At 47.9% G+C, this 7,918-nt stretch overlaps 1 protein-coding gene across 2 annotated transcripts in view; it reads right to left on the bottom strand.

The window, feature by feature from the left end:
• The window catches only part of FCHSD2 (FCH and double SH3 domains 2), a 569,931-nt gene that overhangs the window by 278,124 nt on the left and 283,889 nt on the right, over positions 1-7,918 (bottom strand). The gene's annotated exons all lie outside the window — the stretch shown is intronic.

Genomic DNA, 7,918 nt, shown 5'->3' on the forward strand with positions numbered 1-7,918 from the left:
CCCTGGCTCACTTCAACCATTCCCCTTGTCCCTGTCACCACCCACCCTCACAAACAGCCGTTCCCCCTCCTGTTTATCCGCTCCCTTCAAGCACTGAAGGCCACACTGAGGTCTCCATGCAGCTTCTCTTCTCCAAGCTGAACGAGCCCAGTTCCCTCAGCCTTTCCTCACAGCAGAGCTGCTCCAGCCCTCTGACCATCTCAGTGCCCTCCTCTGGACCCGCTCCCAGAGCTCCACGTCCTTCCTGTGCTGAGGGCCCCAGGCCTGGATGCAGCGATGCAGATGGGGCCTCACAAGAGCCGAGCAGAGGGAGACAATCACCTCCCTGTCCCTGGGAGGGAAGCCCTATTCCCTCCTCCAAATCACACCAAGTTCAGTTTAAAGGCAACTAAAACTGCAGTGGAAAAGCAGTACAGTCACGGAGTTAGTGCATGGATAAAAGTCACTCCAATGACTGCTTAGCCCCCCAAAATTAAAAAAGGATTAAATCAGAGAGAAAAAAATAAGGAATGTGGGAGAAGAAAACAAATAGGAACATAACTATGAATTGAGTAATAAAGAACTGACAAGAAAGGAGGAGCTGAGAAGGTACGACAAGAAGTTGTGCTGGAGCTGGAAGAGACCCAGCATGCCAAGGCTTTGCTGTAAGGCGCTCTGAGGACAGCAGGAAAGGCCAAACAGCTCAGGATTTCCTCCAGATGACACGCCAAACTCCAAACTTTCCTCAGCCATTTGAAGTTGAGCCTCTTGCTGCTCTCACCTGCCACGCTGAGAGGTTCTCCTATAGCTTTATCCAAGCAAGCATGAGAAGCTCTGCTTCAGCGCAGCCACTCCAGCTTTGATGCAGACGTGAAGAGATTTTCAGCCATTTTGAGCGAGCCAAGGACACGATACTCAACAACTGCTTCAGGAGCAGAGGCATCCATTTAAAAGCAGAAGAAAACATATCAGGTAACATAAGCAACAAAGACCAAAGGTGGAGGAACTCCAGCATAAGGACCTGCCTACTCCTGCCTAGCAAAGTCAAGAAGAGGTCAGAACTTGCTTTGAAAGAGGAGATAATGCAGCACAGTATTCCGCTGCCAATTAATACTGTTACACATGAAAGTTAAGCCTTGTTCACCTCCCTTCACAATGCTGCCTGCATCCATCAGGAAACATTACCTGCAGCTTCAGCTGCTTTTACAAAAGAAAAGATTCTCCACTTACCTGCATTTCTAATTGAATGCCCTCTCTGCTGGCACTAAGCTCACGCTGCTCCCACCGAAACGCATCGATCTCTGTCTGCACACTCCGCTCCTGCCGGCAATACTTCCAACGAATTTCGTTCCCTCCATTTCCTCTACCACCTCAGACATCTCCTGGATGATTCAATCACCCATCCAGCTCACATCCCACTGCCAAGCTGTAAATGAAATCCCTCCCACCCCACCAAGCAGGGTTTCTCGTGGCCACTGCTGGTATTTCCTACTCCCAGAGAAGACAATACCTTCTTTAAAACAAATGAAGTACCCAGCCCTACAAGCTGCAAGGAAACTTCAGCAGTGAAGTTAATGCAGCGCTGCCTGCCCACTTCTCTGCAGGCAGCTCCAGGGTCTCTGCAGGGCCCCACTCTCAGCCCATTACACACAATCTCTCTCCCCAACTCCAGCAGCAGCTACTCGGCCCCTTGGCAGAGACACAACTCACAGAATATTCTCAGTCCTGCACCAGACACTGCTTGGAGCCACGCCAGTGAAAATTCACCCTTTGTGGGCCCCTCTCCTTTTTGCTACCCATCTATCCTAGATTTAATTTCCCTCCCCTTCGCGTTGCACACATCAAGAGCATTAAGAAAATGAATTGGCTGTAACTCAAACCTAAAGAGAGGTAAGTACAGGAAGCGTAACAGGAAGCATTTAGAGAAATGGAATAAACGGACCTCTGCATTAATTACAGGAATGGTGGAGCGGGGTTTGTTTGCTGCAGTAATTGCTGATTGCTCTCCCAGAAGCGAATGACTGAATAACATCACTCAGCAGGATAAAAGGCATTCATGGATACAGTCTGAAACATTCACAGTACAGAGGTTTAAGGAGTAACAATTGGAGATGTAAGACACATCAAGTGAAAGTTAAGAACGTTTCACCCTTAGCAGGTTTACCTGCAGGCAGAGGTTGGTGGCCCTGCCAGTGGCAGGGTTTGGAGCTTCGTGATCCTTGAGGTCCCTTCCAACCCGGGCCTTTCTGTGATTCTATGAAGAAAGCAGATCCAACCGTAGAGAAAGAAGTCCGTTGGACCAAAGGTCTCTCAAAGAATCAAAGAACCCTTAGAGTTGGAAGGGACCTCTGAGGGGTATCTAGACCAACTCTCCTACAATTAACAGGGACATCATGAGGCGTGCCAAGTTCATGGAATCATTCAGGTTGGAAAAGACCTCCAAGACCCCCAAACGCAACACCAACCCACCCTGATGCAGCCAGTTCTGGCCACGTCTGAAGACAAAATAGCTAACTGCTCACCACAGCTGCTCCGATATTTCTTCCAGAGCCTTTCAGTTCCAAGCAAATATGCTTCAGATTTAAAGCAAAGCCTTAATGCTGTGTGTTGATGACACCTACACATGTCTAGATGAGAGAACACTACGAGCCTGCAAATCCCAGAATAGCTGAGTGGCATCTCCAGGGATACTGGCATCAAGTCAAGTCACGGAAATGCTTCCAGTAATGTCCCATCTCTCTGTAATAAAATGGAAGCAACTACAGTGGGTGCTGAATAAAGAAACATGTGCAGCAGCATCTCATCAGGTGCCTGCAAGTAAGTTCTCTACTCAGAGAGTGGTGAGGTGCTGGAACAGCTGCCCAGAGAGGCTGTGGATCCCCGTCCATCCCTGGAGGTGTTCAAGGCCAGGTTGGATGGGGCCCTGGGCAGCCTGGGCTGCTGTGAGATGTGGAGGTTGGTGGCCCTGCCTGTGGTGGGGGGTTGGAGCTTCGTGATTCTTGAGGTCCCTTCCAACCCTGGCCGTTCTGGGATTCTGTGAAGGCAGCCACAGCCACACAGGAAACATCTCCAAAGACACCACTGACTTGGTGGCTGCACAGCAGTGGCACTGCCACTGGTCTCGGTGATGGGACTGACAGAAAAGCTTCCAACGTGGCCAAAAAATGCCCTCAAAGAAGGAAGGACAACTGAGCACATCCTCATTTCAGCTGGTTCTCATCACTGTCAAGCCTTCAGGATTTGCCTTTGGCTTTGTAAAAATGCCTCAAAAACTCAAACCTCAGGCTATTAAGTAGTGCACTAAGTAAAGCAGACAGCATCCCACCAGGCATGCCGGGGGTCGGAGAGGACTTCTCAAAGCACACAGCAGAGCAGAGGCAGCCACACACTGACATCTCACAGCTCTAACACTCATCCAGCAGAACGAGCATGCTAACTGGGAACAAAAAAAGAAAGTTAAGCCCTTGTTCTATAAAGTCAAGTTAAACAAATGCCACAATTGAGCTCTCCAGCTGAATAAGGCTTTCCTTCCTAACTTGAGAAGAGAGCCAACAGGAGGCAGCCCCAGCAAGGACAGTGCTCCAGGGCTCAATAGCACTCCAAACAGGTCCACATACCCAAATGGAGGCCATTCAGCTTTTCAATTTTGTGTAAGCTCAGTAAAGAAATAGAATAAAATAAACCATAACCCAAAATTTTTCTACTTTTATCATCCCTATTGTGACGGCTGCTTATTTACTGAGACACTGCTTTGTTTAGACTGCTTCCATAAACGACACCAAAGCATCAAACTCATAATATTTTGATTGTATCAGCAGCAGTGACTTCAGTTTTGTGTTCCAACCCAGAAGGGATGCATGAGAGCTCCCACAGCCTTTCAGAAACATCTGCCTGCCACAAGGAGCCATTTCCTGCAGGCTGCAGGCCTCAACAGGAGAGATCCAGAGGCTGTCATAGAAAAGTCTTATGGCATTCACGTCAAGGCAGCACAACTTGATTTCTTCTAAGCCATGTTTCAAACCACTGAGAGCCTGTTTGGTTTGCTGTTGGTTGTTTTGCTAAATCAGCAGCATATGCAACAGGTACTTGATGTAACAAATGCCTCTGTGCAACCGAACTCACCCTGTGCTACATAAGAAGGTGGCTACATCTTCATAGAGAGACTAGAAGGTGGATTTCTATAGATTGGTGAAGCCTGTAAGAAGGACTGAGAGCAGCAAGCATTGGCACTTCCCAACTGTAAGACCTCCCCTGAGCAGCTGGCCTCAGCTCAGGTCCTCCCTCTTTGCTCCTCTGTTAGCATCACCTACACCTCACACTTACGCCTTACACATCAGTTTTGCAGAGCCTGAACCTTGTGCCAGACCTCACCAAATCATCTGCCAGAGAAAAATCCGTTATTTTATATCAAGGAGATAAGGAGATTCAAGCTTGCAGACTCACTGTTTCTCAGATACAGACAGAAAAACAGACTGAAGCACAGACATGCAGCTGTTCTTCCTGGGAAGAGAAATCCAGCTCCTCCAGAGGCTTCCACAGACAGACAGGAACCAGAGGGCTCCATGAGAACTGGCACCACAGCCAATTCCAGGCCTGCTCTCCACGCCTGCCATGCTCCTTGCAGGCACTGTTGGAAGGGCTATTCTATTTCATAGGTGCCAACAGAAAACCAAGCATCTGAAGACATGGCCACAAGAAAACCAAGGCACCAGGAAATCAACAGGAGCAGAATGGACAACAGCTCTTGGAAGCTTCAAAGCTAAGTAGTCCTTAAGAAGAGGATTTGATGCTGCAGAGGGATGGCAGCCTACACAGACTGCTCAGTGCCAGGCCAGCCCCTCACTCACAAACCACCCCCCATCCTCCAGTTACCTCATTAGATGGTCAGACTGGAAGATCTTGGAAGGCTTTTCCAACCCTGTGCTTCTGTGATCCCATGACAGCATGTCCAGCAGCATCCATCCCAACGCCATCACAGCTCATTATTTAGTGGTTTCTAAACTGTTACAGTCTACAAGTCATTACATAGCACTTAGCAGCATCTTCAGCATTAAAACCTTGGTTCCTGATAAGCATGGCTAATTGGTTTTAATTTACTTTTTATTTTTTTTTTAGTATCTTGTGCAGTGCTTTAAGAGACAACAGGGACTCATGTTGCTATCTGTATTTGTATTCGTGCCCTTCAGATTTGCTTGCAATAAAAGCTGCACCATAAACCCATGTGATGGAAGAATCTCTGTGACAGTGCCCCAGCATTCCAGTCTGCTCACTCAAAAACGGACCTAAGCAGACACGTCCATCCACCAGACAGAACTAAAGGTGTTCTGTTTGATCATATACCATATTTACTGTGAGCCACCCTAGCATAGGTGACGTATGCACTAACTGATGTGACCTAGAAATCTGAATTTCTTCAACTTGAGGCATTAGGACTGATGAAAGCCACCTGATAAAACAAGATCAAAGGCAGCAGGAACCAGACCATTTTTCTTTTTTATACAATAGCTTTATCTAATCCCCCAGCAAAGAGCTCTCTGCCTTTTCAGTAAAGATTAGCATATTTAAAACTACTAAACTCCATAATCTCTAATCATTGAGAAAAGTAATTCAATTAAAGCAAGTGCTGGTGAAGCTGCCTTCTTGCTGGCTACCTAACGCTGCATCCTTGTACTACAATTTGGGGAACAAAATGAGACGGAGAAGGAAAGAGAAGCTTCTTTCAGCTGGACAGGGATTATATATTGCAGGCTGGTGATGGATCCACACCGAGCTGAGGCTTCGCCGAGGCGCAACCACTGCCATGGAGAGGCAATGACTTGCAGTAAATCCTGGAAGGAGCTGCCAGTGACCTTCTGCCATTGCACGGAGCCGCAGCAGGGTGTCATTGCTCGAGGAGCTGCCACAACGAAAGCATGAAGGGGGTGGAAGAAACCATGGGAAAAGGAAAGGCTTTGGAAACCGGGGAGCAAGGGGAGAAAGGCCTTTAAAAACCTACCAGCATCTTAGCATAGAGAATCTGCAGCTGGCAGCAAGCAGCAATACTAGGAAGAATCACTGCAGTCACACGGAGCAGAGCTACCACAATATGGCTGAGGACAGCAGCAAAAACCTGACTGCATCCACAGCAACCTCAGTTTCAGATGCAAATACAGCATCTCCAATCACTCCCAGGTCTTACGTGGCAATCTCTGGCCACATAATCACATCTCAGGGCTGCAAAACACGCACAGCAATGAACCCATTAGGGATTTCTTAACCAAAACATACTTATTTATTGAAGAGACTGCATGCAGTCAGCACTGACGGTCTGATCTCAGCTCGCTGTGGCTGCTCAGCCAGCTACTGCTGCATCGTAGCTCTTGGTAACACCTCATTTGCCATAGTGAAGTCCCTGAATGTAAATGAAAGAGAAGCATCCAGCATCCCCACAAGCAGAAGGAGGAGATCTTTGATTATGGCCTTCCAGCAGGGCAGGAAACCTTTCAGCTAAACAGGAAGCGAACGCAATAATCCACTTCAACAGTTGTAGAAAGAGATATTCACATTTATAAAATCTGCTGTTGGAAATACACATAAATATATTTCTCCTTAACCTTCAAAACGGAAAACGGCGAAGGGAGGTACACAGATGTAAAACCCACTGGAGCTCCCTTTGCAGGATGAGAGATGCTTCTGTATTACTGCCATGCTAATGAAGACCATTATTAAGACATTTATTCTTCCAGGAGCTGCACGTAATGGGAGAATCACAGAACTGCAGGGGTTGGAAGGGACCTCTGGAGATCACCCTGCCCAACCCCCTGCTAAAGCCGGTCCCCAACAGCGGGGAGCAAATCAAATGAGCTACTCGTGCTTCAGCCAGTGTTAAAAAAATACACAGAAATCCACAATGACAGCAGCATCTATAGGGACCGAACCCCAAAATACAAAAAGCCATTTCCCCACTGCACACAGAGCCACCTGGGCGCAGCGCAGCCACGGAGTCATCGCTCAGCAGCTGAGACAAAGGCAGGTCAGAGCCTCAGCACAGCTGCCAGCAGCTCTGAGTGCTTCCTTAAAGCCCCAAGGCATCTGCAAGCTGGTCACAGCAGCAGGGCTGGGTTTTTATAGTTATTAAAATACATGTTTCCCTCATGTTTTAGGCCATTATTTAAGGTCTTGTATAAACACAAATGATTAGCTAAAAGGGGCGGGGAAGAATCAGGCTAGAGGAAGCAGGTATCTGAAGACATCTGTTTGAATAGAGATGGGAAATCCACATGTGAACGAAGAGCTGCTGAGATTTAAGGTCTGAGCTGGCAGCTCCCGCAGAAGCGTAATTAAAGTCAGAAATACAGTAAAACAAGCAAACACACAGCTAGAGCTTTAAGTTTTCAGTGTTAATTAGCTGGGGATGAAAAAAAAAACGGTTGAGAAAACTAAAGAAAAAAAGACCAGACAGCATCTGCACAACCTTCCTCTCCAAAAAGCCTCCTAAGATGGCTGGCCAAACAGCACCTCAGCGAGTGGATCAGCTGACTTACCCAAAAAGAAATGCCCAAGTTGAGGTTGAATTGCTAATAGGAAAAAGAGATAGGGGGGAAAAAAAAAAAAGCAATGATTTCAATGGGGCGGACAAAAGGAAATCGCCCACGGGAGGGGCCGGAGGGGCTCCAGGTCCATTCAACTCAATGGAGGGAGTGAGGGTCAATGCAATCCAACGGCAACCACAGCCCCGAGCTGGGGGCTGCACAGCTGAGCACGTGAGAGAGATGGGGGGAGAAAAAAGGAGAAGGAAAAGCGAGGCAACAAAACACGATGACGTGTTTCATCACTGAGAGCAAAGGTGGATCCAGCACCGCACCTGGGGCGGCTCGTCCCTCACAGCGCTCGGCGGGTGCAGAAAACACTACAGAAAACGGCGGCATCTCCTGCCAGCGATACAACGCCGCAATTGGGG

This window comes from Meleagris gallopavo, chromosome 1 (genome assembly GCF_000146605.3).
Source record: "Meleagris gallopavo isolate NT-WF06-2002-E0010 breed Aviagen turkey brand Nicholas breeding stock chromosome 1, Turkey_5.1, whole genome shotgun sequence".
Classification (NCBI taxonomy): Eukaryota; Metazoa; Chordata; class Aves; order Galliformes; family Phasianidae; genus Meleagris; species Meleagris gallopavo.